General features: G+C 38.9%; 1 protein-coding gene across 1 annotated transcript in view; it reads left to right on the top strand.

Annotated features, from left to right (window-relative positions):
* LOC131692384 (diacylglycerol kinase 1) overlaps positions 1-16,862 on the top strand; it is a 420,215-nt gene that overhangs the window by 86,914 nt on the left and 316,439 nt on the right. The window contains exon 4 of the mRNA XM_058979392.1: positions 10,025-10,044. The gene's annotated coding sequence lies outside the window, so the exon portion shown is untranslated. The remainder of the gene's footprint in view (positions 1-10,024; positions 10,045-16,862) is intronic.

Here is a 16,862-nt window from a genome sequence, read left to right on the forward strand (position 1 = left end):
ATCAGTTGGAAAAGCAAATTTTCATTCACTGCTCACTCCAAATGTTTGCCGATAAAGATATTTCCTACAGAATTTCTTTCGCAGAACCTAGCCTTTTGAAATAAATTAAAAATCTTTTTCCCGGGATTCCTGAATTCCGGGAACGAGAAAACGCAATTTCCCGGGAATCGGGAGTCCCGGGAAATCTAAAAGTCCCGGGATTCCCAAGAAATAAATTCCCGGGATGGAAGCTCTAGTAGTAATCTGTCGAGATGAGTAAGTCGCAAAAGAAAGACGTGGCGTTCCGGCTGAATACGGTGATTCTATAAGACAGAGCATTCATTATGTGGAACACTTTCTGAAGGTGAGAATGGAGGTAAGACTTACAGAAGTCACCTTTATCGAGTCAGATATTCCGCGCTCATTGCGTTTAACAAATTGGCCCAGATAAAACCATTCAATTTGAATAACATAAAGCACACGGTTGGGTGTGCGTGTGTGTTTTTTGGAGAGCAGAACAAATATTCAAAACACCCTGAGCAACAGAGAAATGTACAAACACCAACAACTCATAGAACGGGTTTAGACAGCCACCCGACATACAAAAACATCTACTCTTACACGGAATTTGATTCTTCTTCGGAACTACCTTACGGCATTATTTCTAAGAGATATTTTTTTTGTGTACAGCACACACTCCAGTACAACTACTTAGCAGCTAGATTTTATTTTTTTATTTCGATTATAGAGGTTTTAACCTTAAGCTCATTCGCCTCTTCGGGTTAGAAAAATTTCTAACCCTATGTGCGGGGTCTGGACTCGAACCCAGGTGCGCTGCGTACAAGGTAATCGATTTACCAACTACGCTACGCCCACCCCTAGCAGCTAGTTCTTTCAGTAGAGTTACAGCTTGCTGTAGGTTGAAGTGCTCTTCCCCTACGAGTAAAATCTGGCCGGCAAACTTTCGGCATTCTAATCTACTGAGCCCTTCGGCTCCCTTGTGCCACTTAGTACCGCTCCCTCGTTAAGCTCTGTGGGGTAGTTGAATACATTCCTTGATTTATTTAGAAGCGCAGCGGCCATGAACTAATAAAGCAATACAGACTTCGAAGATTTCACAGCCTACTTGTCGGTTCCGCTACTTACTCGGCCTGTTTCGACAAGCAGGCTGTAAAATCTTGATAGTCTATATTGCTTTATTAGTTCATCGCCGCTGCGCTTCTAAATAAATCAAGGAATGTATTCAACTACCCCACAAGCTCCCGACTTGTTCGCGAGCTACTCGGTCTTGTCCCCGACGAAGGACCTAGCCTACTCCGACGGAAAGTTCTCCGGCTAGAAGATTTCTCCCGAAATAGAGCCAACCTGCCAGGTTCCTGTAGAGTAGAGCGTCCGGTTTGTTATTGCTCCGACGACCCGCGACTGGTGGTGTCTTGTCGTGGTCTACTCAGTCTAGTCCCGAGCGGTGAATCTAGCTTACGCCAACGGAGAGAGAAGTTCTCCTGATTCTTCTTTGGTTTTCGCTATATTTATGTAGGGCCAACCGGTAGGGTGATGTGCTCGGTCCTGGAATACCGCGTTGAAGCTTGTCGTCCAATTACCCGATGTACTGTCGAAGTCTACTCGATTGAACCCCTGTCGTTAACCTAACCCACTCTGGCGGAAAGTTTCCCGGCAGTGATTGCTCTCCAGAAACTGTTGCTCGCTGTTCATTGCGTCATTCCCACTGTAAGTTGGTCACGATCTGCGTCGTCATTCTGCCGACCGCGTTCCACTTGTCATTATGTAGACGACATTTTCCGGGTTGATGTCCGGTCATCCCGTTTCAAGCATCTCTCTGCACGTCGCTTCGAACCTCGGACATTCGAAGACCACATGCTCCGATGTCTCATCGACGGTTTCACTCCGGGCACAATGGTGCGACGTTGCATGCACGAACCGATGAAGATATTTTCTGAAGCAGCCAGAACCAGACTGGAGCTGTGTCAGGTGGAAGTTTACCTCTCCTTGCTTTCTATTGATTCACTTTGATAGGTTTGAGATGAGCCAATAGCTCCAATTTCTCTTCTCCGTATTGTCCCATTCCTGATGCCACCTTGTCATCGAATCGATTCTTACCATCTTCCTCACATTTTGGTGTTTCTCCGATTGTAGCACTCGATATTCCCCGCCAGAGTGGTGTAGATTAGGATCAGCCCGACAATAATGCGTAATGTCTCTGACGATCTTGTTCTGTACGCGCTAGCGACTCGTACGACCATCAGCCGGAACGTCCTGTTCAGCTTTTCGCGGTTCCACTTGGTTTTCAGTGCCGCACTCCAACCAGAAACTTCATATCTCAGTATCGATTACAAAACAGTAGATAGCAGACGTCTCGTGCTTCGTTTTGGGTTGCCGACATGTCCTCGCTATTACGATCGTTGCTCTTGCCGACTTTTCACAGGCGTTGTCGACGCGGTTGTTTTAGCTCACCCGGTCGTGGAGTATCACTCCCAATTGCTCCAGTGCTTCCGACGTCGATCTGCATCCGCTGAACCTAACTTAACCTCTACTTCCTCAAATGTCTTTACCCATCACCGTTAGCGACACGTCGCCCGCAAAATCCACGAACCCTGACAGCTGCAGTGTCAAGATTCCATCGTACATTCCGTTCCAAAGCGTTGGGAGGAGAATGGAGCCCTACACAACACCCGCTGTCACGCGCATCGTGTTCTACACTTCGTTCGTCTCGTACAGCAGCACTCTGTTCTGGAAGTAGCTCTTCGGGATTCGGCATAGATAGTCGGGGACCCTCATTCTATGCGGCGCAGGGGCGATGGTTCTCTAGCTGGTGCTGTTAAATGAATTCTTTATATTTATCGTGACCACAGCGCAGTATAGATCTCCTCTTCGCTTCCATCTAGATATCTTCTCTTTGCTCCCAGATTCCCCGGTGGCTTCCCTGGCTCCAGCAGCAATACCAGCTTCTGTGCCTTTCATATTATAGAGAAATTTCCATCATCTAAACACGTCTGCAGCACTATCCTGAACATGTCCGGATACGCCAGGATCGCAGCTTTCAGCACCACGTTTGGTGTTCCATCAAAACAAGGACTTCCTTTGATTTCAGTCGCTACGATGCTTCTGCACGCTTATTGTTAGTCACTTGCCGATCGTCCGTGTTTGCTCCTACTTCATCGCCGTACGGTGTCGGTGACCAGGTAGTTGGATCATGCTTCGGGAAGAGACTCTCAACGATTATCTTCAGCTAAACCGGGAACATTTTGACTGGCGTCGAGGGACTCTTCGTTTTCGCTATCACGACTCGGTAGGCGTCTGCCCAGAGATTGACGCCTACTTCTTGGCACAGCTTGTTGTGACACTCAGACTTGCTAAGCTTGATCTCCCGTTTTAAAGCGGCCCTAGCTTCCCGAAACGCTGCTTTGCACTGCTCTCTAGCTGGCTCCGATACTGCTTTCTGAGCTCGCCTTGTAGCTTACCGAGCGTCTCGATTAACCAGTAAGTTGGATGCGGTCTATTGCGTGGTTTCAGGTTTTCGCAGTGCATTGTTGCGTCACAAGCCGCCACAATCCTTCTTGTTAGATCTGCCGCATCCACGCTCTTTGTCCCACCGTTAGGGCGAAGTACTTCAACGAAGAGGTCTTTGTCGAATGATTTCGTCTCCCCCTTTCGTTCGCAGGTCATCTTCTCCGTGCTGCAGCAGAGTTCCGTTGACCGATACGATAGCGAATCGCCTGTTGTATGCGTCTCCAATCCATGTTTGCCGTCAGTGAAGAACTACAGAATGTGACGTCGAACATAGACTCCCTTCCGTATCTCCGAAATGTGCTAACAGACCCTATATTGCACAATCGTTCGTCTACCAGACACTGTAGTTCACGGCAATCGGCTTCATTTCTTGTGACAAAAAATATTTTCAAGTCATCGGTGTCTCCCTCCACGCATTAGAATGAAGACCGCATCATTCACGAATAATGAAAATAGTAACGATCCTATTGTACTACCTTGAGGAAATCCGGAGTTATTAGAAAAGGATTCACACATTGTCACCAATTTGAACAACGACCCTGCGGTGAACAAGGTAGGATCGAAGCCAGGGGCAGAATCGCGCATTAGATCCTAGCTTATCAAGCTTTAGTAGCAATAACTCGTGGTTAATTGTGTTGAAAGCGGCCTTAGGATTTGTGTAGATGGTGTCCACCTGGAGTTTACTGGATATTTTTTTCTGTGTAAATCGACATGAAGCTAACTAGATTCGTCTCAACCGGACAAGTTTGTAAATAAATGTCGACTAGCTGAAAACAGTACCTCGATGATAAACGAGTCGAAAAGTTTTGGCTCGACTCTCAGCAGGGTCGTCTTAACACTACACGGGGCCCTTGGGCACTCTTGAGCTAGGGGGCCCCTACAATTGAAAAGCTATAAGCAGCTGTAGTAGTAGGATCAAAAAAAAAATCCCAGCTTTTCGGTACAGTTTCCACTCAATACCACCCTGAGGCTCTTTTCCAAATTTATGCCAAATCTGTCAACCGTATTGACATTACTTTAAAAATAAAGTGGGAATTAAATTATACTGAGAACAAAGACGATTTCAGATTTCCACAACATGGTGTTGCCGATGTCCCAATATAGTCATGGACTTATTAACTACGCTATAGTATTCCCAGACGGTGTAATCTGACCTTCATAGTTGGTAGACGTTGTTTGAGGATTAAGAGTGCTTACATCAAGAAGGAGGAATGTTCGGGTTGGGTAACGCTATCAAATGTCCGAGGTTCTTCAAATATCCTCAAACGCACGCACATTGCCGTGACTCATTTATTCAAATCTAGGGAAAAGTCAGTGTTTATGCGTGTAAACACTTTAAAAAGGCCATTTTAAAACTTTTTATTGGGATTTCATGACGTTTGTCTACACGATGGTTTGTTTATTCTAGATAAGGCGGATGCATTACAGAGCAACATTATTGGTATTGTGTCAGTCTAAGACTGACCATGCAAAATGAAACATTCCAAATCCGACCAAATAGTGTCGAGTCTTCGTAAGACCTCAAGAAGTCACTTTTGGGCATTTCCACGTGAATTTGTTCATTTACAGACTCAAATATGTCATGGACATAAACATTTTTCCACATACGCAAATCGCTTGCCAAACAAAGATTTCAAGTAGGTTGGCTAAGGTACGGTGCCTTCCAAATTTTGTATACGTGGTGTGCCAAGTGTTTGTTTGCTGTAGTTAAAAATAAATTGGAACTTGAATCGAAATGTGGGATTGACGTTTTAACTGGTTCAATATTCATGCAGAGCCTCGTTTTGTACCGTTCTGATGCCCTTTCAACAACTTGATCACATGGGATACGGTGCAATGTGCGATTTCAAGCTGCTACAGATCTATCGCTTTACGCATACCAATCAAATCGGACGGGTCCTTCACCTAGTTTTCGGCTCGAAGGACTACACTATTTCGGTCGAAAAGTCAGTATCCCCCTTCTACACGTCGACACGCACCACCCACCGCTGGTTATCATGATGCAATAGCCTGGTTGCCTGGTTATGCAGGTAGTTTTTCCAGCTAGCAAACTGCTGAATTATCGAAGGATTGATTTTTCCGAGCAGTGTGATTATTTACTCCATCTGGACTGGTCAACGTATCTAGGTATCAGCGATGCAGATGCAATGACTATAAAGTTCTGCCGAGTAATTCAGGATTCAGGTTACAGAATAATCTCCCAGTAAAACGACAGCCTGTTTCCCCGGCGTGGAGTACATCGACGCTGCGAGCCCTTCGCAGAAAACGAAATGCATGCCAACGCAAACTTCGTCTCGTAAACAATCGCCGGCCGCGAATCACGACTTTCACGTTGCCAGTAAAGATTACCGGAATCTCAACGCTGTTCTGTATAGATCGTAAGTACAACGAGTTCAAGTAGGCTTACGAAGTAATCCTAAAGGATTTTGTAAATTCAAAACGGAAAAATCCAGCGTTCCTTCCAATGTGTACCTCAATAAAAAGGCAGCGTCGTCCACTGCAAGAGCTTTTGAATTGTTTGCCAATCATTTCGCATCCGTCGTTGCTCCCTGTTTAGCATCTGATTAGGAAATCGATATCGCATTAGTAACTGTTCCGCAAGCTATCGCTGATTTAAGCACCTTTTCGATTTCACCCGACATGGTAATAGCAGCTGCGAGAAAGCTAAAAAGCTCTGTCCTCCCCTGGACCGGATGGAATTCCAGCTGCTGTCTACTGTCGCTGTGCCGTCGCTTTGGCTCAACCATTGTCTTGCATCTTCAACCAATCATTTGACCAGGCTAAGTTCTCCGACGTTTGGAAACAACCCTACATGTTCCCGGTGTTCAAAGCCGGAGATAAGAGAAATATCAAACAGTACCGCGGAATAACGAATCTTTCAGCTGGATCTAAGTTATTTGAAATTGTTGTCAATCAATTTATCCGCAGCCGTACAGTAAGTTATATCTCACCAGACCAACAGGGTTTCATGCCCGGGCGATCCGTTTTAACAAACCTGCTGTAATTTACGTCAACTTGCATCAATTGCATGGAGAAGAAAACAGAAGTGGACACTATATACACCGATTTGAAATCTGCGTTTGACCGAATTTCCCATGAAATTCTTCTCAAGAAGTTGTACAAGTTAAGAGCGTCCGACAAGCTTACGTTGTGGCTACGCTCCTATCTTACGCACAAAACGCCTTGTGTGAAATTGGGCTCTTGTATATCGGCTCCGTTTACCACTAGATCAGGTGTACCGCAGCAGGTGTAGGGCAGCAATCTGGGCCCACTGCTTTTCTCACCGTTCTTTCAATGATTTAGCAGTAGTGGTAGATTCCGGGTACAAGCTCATATTTGCCGACGACCTTAAGCTGTACTTAGTCATCCATTCAGCCGATGACTGCCACCAACTACAAACACTATTGGATCGCTTTGTGAAATGGTGTGGAATGAATTAGCTTACTGTAAATATTGCCAAATGCTCCGTGATGACGTTGCACAGGAGAAACTATCCGTTAATCTTCGATTACAGTATCGATGGGGTTACAGAGAGTCAATGCAGTCTATGATCTGGGTGTAATTCTTGACCACAAGCTGTCCTTCAATTCTCATATGATAAACATAATTGCGAAAGCAAATCGCCAGTTGGGATTCATTTCGAAGATTTCACGAGATTTTACGGATCCGTACTATCTAAATTCCCTATACTGCACATTGGTCAGACCAATCCTCGAGTTCGTCTCGCCGGTTTGGAATCCGCATCACCTAACTTGGTGTTTAAAATTGGAAAGAGTACAGAAAATGTTCGTACGCTTAGCTCTTAGAAACTTGTCTTGGCGTGACCCGCAAAATTTACCACCGTAACGTGACCGTTGCCACTTGCTCAATTTTGAGACATTAGAATGTCGTCGTAGTATCCAGCAAGCTACTACCTTGGTGAAAATTTTAAACGGAGAATGTGATGCGCCTGAATTGCTGTTCCGCGTAGATTTCCGAGTAGCGAGGAGAATACGAGATACATCATTATTATTGCCGAGGTTCCATCAGACATCTTTTGGATTCCATGAAACACCACTGTCTTCAATGATGCGAACCTTTTCTCGTGCTAATTGTGCCTTTCATTTTGGTGACTCCTCGAAAATATTTGCAAGCAATATAAGGAGATTGTGTTTACTGTGATTATTATGTGTATTAGTAATAAGAAACCTGGCCTGTAATTTTACTTAATTTTGTACATTTAACCTTACGAAAAGATAGTGGTTTTTACGCCCATTTGGGGGTGACGCCTGGTAGGAGGAGGCCAACTCGCCCAAATCATTTGAATTATAATGTAATTTATTTGATGATAAATAACTATATTTATCATCAAATAAATAAATAAATAAATAAATAAATAATTGTCCCATGTGCTATGTGACTCCCAATACACACGATACAATTATGCGTAGGGTGGCAAAATAGTTGCTTCTATGATAAAAAGTTACAAACATTTTTTGAAAATTAGTCTATTGAATGGTTTTATATTCATCCTATGTGGGGGGCCCTGGTCCAGTGAGCCCATGCGTAAAGACGGTACTGACTCTCAGTGAAGTGGTTCCACGGTACTTTTAAATGTTTCTTTTGCCCCGGAAACATGATTGAATACTTCCAATCACCAGGAAATTTTTGCTGCTAAAGTGACACATTGAAAAGATACGTCAGTGGGATCGCTAAAATATCGGAACATTTTTTCAGAACAGCTGAAGACATAGAACTTAGTCCTGGAGCATAAGACGATTTCGTTTTTTGTATTGCAGAAAGAACCGATTGTTCTGAAATGGTGAATACATCCATATCCACCGCACCAACGGGAACACCATGGGCCGCGTTGTCGAGCTCGATAGCAGATGGCGCATCAGTCGTGAAGACACTCGAGAAGTAGCTGGCAAATAGAGAACATTTTGTCGCCGTCGTAGTCGTTACTTCGCCATTGTAGACCATCCTAGACGGAAGACCCGTTTCCTTTCTCTTCGTATTAACAAAAGTCCAGAAGCCCTTCGGATTTCGTCGTAAGTTTTGCTGGAAGCGGTTTGCATATCCTTCGTATAGCAATGTATCGTAAAATTACTGGCTATTGCGAAAAATGCTTGATAATAGGGCAGATTGCACAGATAACAAAGTATTTTCAAAATATTTAGTTCTGGAACTATTTTTACTAAGAACATTTCAAAATGAATGTTTCTTATGACTATCTCCTGTCATCAGAATTAATTAATTTATGCAATAATTTTTAAGACCCTCCCGAAACAAAATCCTGGCTACCGGCTTGGATGTACACATCAAATAGTGCTAATCCAGAGTTGATAGATGTCACAAGCAGCACTCTCTGGTGACTACTACTCGTTCATCGAATACGGGATGCAGACAGTTTTTTTTGTCATCAGTCATGAATAAATGATGACGTTGGGGACAAAAACCCGTTTGATTGCTGTCGAGGTGGGATTAGCTTTGGGTACACCAACATCACGCAGGTCTGAACACATATAACACCATTGCCATTGGCTGGTAGGCGATAATTTGTTTTAATAAATCGACGGCAATGCCGTGCGGGAAAATGCGACGAATACGGACGTAATTAATTGCTGAAAATTGGTGGTCGGCAGAGTCCAAAATCCAGTTGAATTATTATGCTTTGAAGCTACTGATCTGGTAATGAATACATGAATGGGGCGCGTGGGTAATATATTATTGGTCCTATTTGGTAGTTAACAGTTTGTATCTGTAAATCAATTAATCAGAGATTAGCACAGCGCTGGAAAATTTATGGCTGACCTTATTGGGATTGATAATAAATATTTTCAAAAGGGACTTTTTAAGCCCCACAGATATTGATTATGCGATACCATATTTTATCACGAAAAAGTTCAATTTGTTTGTTAATCTGGAATATCTGATTATTGCATATAGTTTCATTCATTATTACTATTATTAGTAAAACCAGCATAGAACTTCACGCATTGGCTTAAGTTGATGAACTATTTGACTTTTAGGTTCTAAGAAAACCTAATACTACCGAATAATCGATTTTAGGCCGAGTATTTCATTTCGCCCCCCCCCCTCACAGCCTAGAAAAGCGGATTGTTTTTTCGAACGAATATGATTTGTATTCAAATGTAATGTGGATTCGATCGAATTAGATTCGCTGACAACATCAATCCGTTGCAGAACAAGGCTATGTTTCTACACACTTAAAATATTTACATCTCGCAAGATGCACATAAAAAGAGCGTCACAATTCATTTTAATTTACATTCAAGAACATGTAAAAATGCGCTTTGTTCACAAGTCTCCATCCCCATTCAACCGAGTTTTACATCAAAACAGACACAATATTTTATTTCACGTCTCAAAACATACAAAATTCCATTATTAGACAGCAAAATACGTCGCAATGTTGTTTACGTCAAATGTAATTTTCATTTTTTCTTAGTGTGTAAAACCAAATTAAGGTAGGCTGACTCACACTAATTGTATCTCTCTTCTTGTGTATTTTCAGCTTCTCAGTTTGCAGTCAAGGTAAGCATGATATATTGTTTGAACTTTACATAAAAACAACTTATTTCCGAGGTTATACATTATTGCAAACTATACCTAAACAAGACTGATACAAATTGGTTTAATTTCGATTGAGTTATCGCGTCAGTTGCAGTACCACATAAAACTTTACTTTTTGTTTTTAAATCGTGCGTTTTTTGTAAATCATGTATTGTTGGGACCTTTTAGGAGCATTCTTATAATAAACATGGGCATCTATAGTGTCAGAGAAAAAAGTCGTGCGGTATCTCTCACAAACAATTGAGATAGATGCCGCATAAAATTGCCTACCTTCCCATCGGGTGCTATTGAATTTTGTGTTGATCGGAATTCCGGTTCCGCAGTTGCGAGTTGAAGAGTGCGGCCACACAGAAATTTTCCATATAAACTAGTTCCACTATGATGTACAAGTCTAGATCAATAATGACTAACTGAAGTCGCTTTGGCCACCTACGACGGTTCTTGATTCTATACAAATAGGAACTGAAAACGAAAATGTTGCATAATTTATGACGGTTGTAGTGCAGTTAATTGTTAATGGATTTGCGTCATCTAATTACCAATCGTTTCAGAGAAGTCCAACTTAAAAGTTGTTTGCAACTTTATTTGGTTATTTCAACTGTACACTATTAAAAAAATTCATATTCTTATGAAAACATTGTGAAAGTGTTAGAAAACCAACAAAGTTTTCACATAAATTTTGTTAATTCTGGATGGATTTTCATAATGCGACCACCAATCGATTCAAACAATTCTCAATAAAACATTCTTATCAACTATTTACCACTACCTGAAGTTGTCGAGTTTTCGATATTTCTGTCACAGCCAAATATCGCTTCGCCAGAACTCGAGAAATCTGCAATAGCTTCAAATATTTCATGTCTTGGGTCCGATAGAAGTTCACAAATAACCCGGTTGAGGAGGGTGGGTGCATTTTCAGTCGGGGAGGCGATTTTATTTCTACATCCATCTCGCCTTAAGGCGAATCATTATTAGGGGAAATCACTTTTGCACGGAGTATTTTGCCCATTGCAAGCTAGTATTATTGACAAGAATGGGAAGCATGATAGTATAACTGTACTTAACTTGTGTATATAACGGTATCCAGAAGCCGGCTCACTAGAAAAAAAACACTGCTTCACCGCTCACTGGCCGAATAACGGTAAACGCGCAGAAATATAAAGAAAGGGAAAAATACTGAAACCGCGACCAGGCGGAGAACCACGGGACAACCTTGGTAGCGGATTAGCACTATTCTTTATAACGTTACACTGCAAGGACTAGAAAAATCGATATATCGGTTCGAGAGTCACCGAACGAATGATTTCGCGCTCATTTAATTATTGCCCGATTATTACTATACTATACAGTAAAGAACCGATTTTCTCTACTTCCGATGTTGTCAACTTTTTTATCCGATTTTAGCAGCTCCACATGAAAATCCGTTTGATGGGCTCTAGCGGAAGATCCAAGTCAAATTCGAGTGAATCCTTGAATAATTTTTTTCTTGAACAGATACGAAAATAAAAATATCATGCGAAAATAAAAATATCATTTCTTCAAAAAGAAATTTAAACTATATGATCAGAAAGGATTGTGAGGCTATTTCTAGGAACAAATAAACGTTCGGTCTATCAAAAAGAAGCTATATTATTCCCGATTTTCGCAATATCCCCATTGTGTTAGCGTAAAATACACTAATGGGCTGATTAAAACGGATCTTCACTGTACTACTGAATGACTAAATCTATATTACTGAATAAGTAAAATAAATAAATAATTTCTTAAAATAGGAAACAAGTGACTGAAGGTCATTTTGTAATCTCACCAGCATTTTGTTTCTTACTCCTAATTAATTCCGGTCGAAATTGTTATGGGTAATCTTCAAAGTTTACCTTGAAATTCCAGCGAAAATTTCTCTCCGGTTATTTGACTTGTGGTGGTAAATGTTTGCCAACCTAATTAAGGAGAGTAAAAATCTAAAATTTATTTAATTGGATCTCAGATGATTGCACATAACACCGCAAAAAATCTTACTGGCATCGTGAAACGCGATACGTAGGGGATATTGTTGTCAATAGCTTCTGGCAAATTCATCGGTGCAAAAGGCTAGAGTAGCATGAAGTACACAAACTGGGAATAAAATATAGGTGAACTGCAGAATGATGTTGATAGTCAATATTGTGTACATTAAAATGGGATCAGTTTAGTATGCAGTCTTAAATGTATTGTTTAAACTTTTACTGATAAAGATTTGGATTATCTGGTCGTGTCAGGCTTCCGGTTTCAATTCCAAAATTGACATATTTCAAAAATATAAATACTTAAATTTGAAAGTTTTTAAAAGACCACTCGATGCAAGGGATTATTTTTGGTACAGTGCTTTCCCCTACAAAAGTATGTGCACAAAGCGCACGGACTGCAAATAGCCCAATCAAATAGAGTACGAAGAGCGTTAACCCGGATCTTAAAAGCGTTTCATTATCATTATCAGTAAGCGCGATGGCGGGTTAGAATTCTTCGAAGAATCCGTGTGTACAAGTGGCTAATTTTATTGTTTTTAAATTGACGAAGAACTTCATTATTTTATTATTATAGTTTCGTTGTTAATTGAATATGTACACCTTCAAAACTGTTCCAAAAAAAATTAAAAAAAAACCTGTTTTAATCCGCCTAGCGGTGCAATTGTGCCTTTCTCAATCATGAACACGAGAATTTTTTAGTTGCTCATATTTATTAAAAGCTTTCAAATGTATACATTACAATGTTATTATACATGACCTGACAACTCTATACGAGAAAAGAAAACATTATTCGAGTTCTAAAATTTTGTGAAAGAAAAAAACAGCCACAGTAATATTAAATTGAAAAAAATTGAGTTCCGGCTTATATAGGAATTTCATATGTGACCAGACGGTTTAGTCTATATTTCCGGAATCGTCTACGCGATCCGTACGAAATTTTATAGACATCTATGGGGATATTATAGCTATCATTTGGGACTAAGTTTGTGAAAATCGGCCTAACCATTTCCGGGAAACTAATGTGAGTTCGTAAATTTTGAAAGATGGCCGCTTTTCCCGGGCACTTCCGGAACCGTCTATGGTGGTCAATGTAGTCAACGAAAGTTTGGTTGGCCGTCGGTGACGTAGAACTGCAAATTTAAGTTGTTTGAGAGACATTTTACCTCTTTTGCTTTCATCGGAGTATCAGTTTGAATCGGAATTTGCTATGTGATCGCACGCCACAGCCCGTAGTTCTGAAACCGGAAGTCGGATCGGGATGAAATTTAATAACCATTTACGGGGACGCAACACCTTTCATTTGAGACTAAGTTTGGTTGAATCGGTTAAGCCATCTTCGAGAAACCGATATGAATGTTATTCTGAATTTGGATACTACCCCGGGGCTTCCGGAACCGATGATGGTGGACAATGTGGCCAAAGAGACTTTGAATGGCTGGCTAACACTACAAATCGAAGCAGTTGTGGTCGCATTTTGGAAAAATTTTCACCTTTATACATTCATTGCAGAATTTATTAAAATCGACATTTTCTGCGTGATCGTACTCAACACCCTGTAATTCCGGAACCAGAAGTCGAATCCATTAGAAATTCAATAGCTGCCTATGGGAACGTTGTACCTTTCATTTGAGACTAAGTTTGTCAAAATCGGTTCAGCCATCTCTGAGAAAAATGAATGACATTTTTGGCCACATACACACACAGACGCACATACACGCAGACATTTGCCGAGCTCGACGAACTGAATCGATTAATATATGTCACTCGGCCCTCCAGGCCTCCGTTGAAAAATCGGTTTTCAGATCAGTTGCAATACCTTTCTATTGAGAAAGGCAAAATCATTACAACCAGGCATTTAATTGCTGTACATACCCTGGCTGGAGAGCTTTTCGAGAATTCGAACAAAACAGAACAGATTTGTGAAAAAATGGGTGGGTAATGTCAGGGACATAACCATAGAGATGTAGAATACAATAAGAGCCCGTCAAATGTGTTGATTGTCATCGGATTTTTCGGATAAAAGCGTCATTTATTTTATCGATATTTTTTCACTTTTGGAATGGGCCCCTATATTGAAAGCTTAAATGCATTCTACAGTAAAAACCGACTTCATCCAGCTAGTGGTGAGATGAGACATTTCTTACACCTATCGCTTTTAGATAATTCATGAGTTTCCAGAACTAGTGGGGTCCCAATTAGAGGTGACATGGACAATATAAATCAAAAGAAATCAAATGAATAAAATAAATAAATGACTGTAGGTCAGCTCATTAAACCAAAAATTAGATAATTACCAAAAATAGTTACAAATATAATAGAAAAAATTATAAATTGGACAAAAAGAAAATAAAAGAGAAGGCTGAACAGAGTTAACAATATTAATACTAATAAATGAAAGAAAGTCAATAAAATTTATGAACTGGGATAAATGAATAAAATTAATAAATCGAACAAAATGAGCAATACTAATTAAATGAATCAAATGAACAAAATGAATTAATGCATCAGATAAATTAAGTGAATTAAATGAATGAGTAAGCCAAATGAATGAATGAGCTAATGAACTAAAAGAATTTAATTGGTTAAATAAATAAAATTCATAAAATTACTATAATTAAATAAAAAAATTATGAAAGGTATAAAAATAATAAAATGAACACAATAAATGAATTAAATGTATAATTCGCATAAAATAATTGAAATAAAGAGAAACGGAATGAATAGATATAATAAGAATAATAAAACTAATAAGAACCATAAAATTAACGAAATTATTCAAATTTATGAAATTAATGTAATGTACGAAATGAATGAAATGCGTAAAAAATTAAACGAATGAGTTGAATTAAATAAATAAAATGTGTGAGATGAAAAAAATAATTGGAATAAAAAACCAAAAGAATTGAATATAATGAATAAAATCAATGAAAAAAAAATTAACAAAATGATAAAAAGTAATAAAATCATTAACGTTTAAAGAATTATAAAAATTAATAAAATTATTAACATAGTTAAAATAAACAAAATGAATAACAATAATAAAATGAATATAAGGAATGAAGTGAATAAAATGAACAAAATTAATAAAATTGATCAAATAGATAGAATGACCAAAATGCGTAAAATAATTCAAATTAACAAAATGAATAACATGAATGAAGCGATTTGATTGAATGAAGTTAATAAAATAAATAAAATAAAATAAATCAAATTAATAAAATAAATTCACTGAATAAATTGAATAATATGAATTAAACTAATAAATCAAAAATGAATAGAATGAATTTAAATTAAAAATGAATAGGATTGATAAAATGAATAATAAGAAAAGAAAAAAAATAAACAGAATGAAATAAATTAAATTGTTAAAATAAAAAAAATAAACCATATTAAAAAAGAAACAAAATTAATAAAAATTTATTAATTTGTGTCAAATTAATAATTTGTATAATATGATGAAAATGAGCGAATGAAAAAATGATATGCATATTAAAATAATTAATTTTAATTAAATTTTTCAACATCGCAAATGCTTAGTGTGGAAGTTTTCCGTGAGTTAACTTTTTGTCGGTTCCGACAGCATAAGTCACCAAGTGACTTTACGCTTGTCCGGAAATTCCGCAAACTCAGGTGATTCACATTTAAAATGCCAAAATATCCTGGCTCCTGCGTGTAGCAGACAGAGGGTTAAATCATCGGAAAACTCTAAGTTTGCTCATATGACGCTATTCCACACTTTTCTAAACTATCTTCCTTCAACTCCTTGCTCTTCCTTGAGTGCTATGGCTCTTAATATTGCAAAATATTTCACACTTTCCAGTCCCTTGCTAATTAAATGTCGTTTCAATGCAAAAAAAACTATTAAAACAAAGAAACTGGATAAGATGTACGAATTGAAACAAATTAAAAAACAAATATTTTGAAAAAATGCTAAAATTTAATATGAGTTTGATAAATTATTGAAAACTCAAAAACATAAGTAGTCTAATAGATGTCATTCCAGTCTACAAACAAGAAGGACCAACATGGAACAGTTTTCAAACCTCTATAGATTATTTTCTTGTATAATATGTCAATGAAGTCAAAAATTGCGATCTTTTAAAGTGGGATAAATGATCTAAAAAATTTTCAACGTTCAAGATCACCTAATATAATAATCCTTGACTTTGAAGGTTTGACAACTTCGGGAAGTTATCAACATAAAACAGCGCCTGCTTTGATATAGAAATTTTAGTGATTAACTCTCATAGAGGTAATTATGGTGAATTAATTTTTCAAAAATATTAAGAGACATGGTGCCTTCAGCAAAGTTTTTGATAATGTCATTTCAAACAATTTTGTTGAAAATATGAAGGCTACATAAATTCAACATATAGGGATTTAAATGGACTGGGCCTGCTATATTTCCCCTTAGTGAAGAAAAATTTAGGTGAAAACTATTTTTTTCTGCGCTACGGATAAAATTGTTTGAAACAATCATTGCGAGTTGAGAACACAAAACCTATAACTAAATTATGGATGGATGGAACTGAAACTTGCGTTTCGACTTCATCTCATCAGAATCCGACACTAACTTGGTGGGCGGACTAAGCTTGCGCCGAATTGATGCTAGCTCCTGAAAATGGAATCACTCTTTGTGTTTTTGAATCCTTTTAATATCTGGGAATTATTTGTTTTATATCCAGTTCCCTTATTTTTTTTGTAAGCTTCAAAGGCACCTTGAACGCAATGTGAATTTATTATTTAATTACCGCAGAAGAGATTTATCAAATACAG

Source organism: Topomyia yanbarensis, chromosome 3 (genome assembly GCF_030247195.1).
Source record: "Topomyia yanbarensis strain Yona2022 chromosome 3, ASM3024719v1, whole genome shotgun sequence".
Classification (NCBI taxonomy): Eukaryota; Metazoa; Arthropoda; class Insecta; order Diptera; family Culicidae; genus Topomyia; species Topomyia yanbarensis.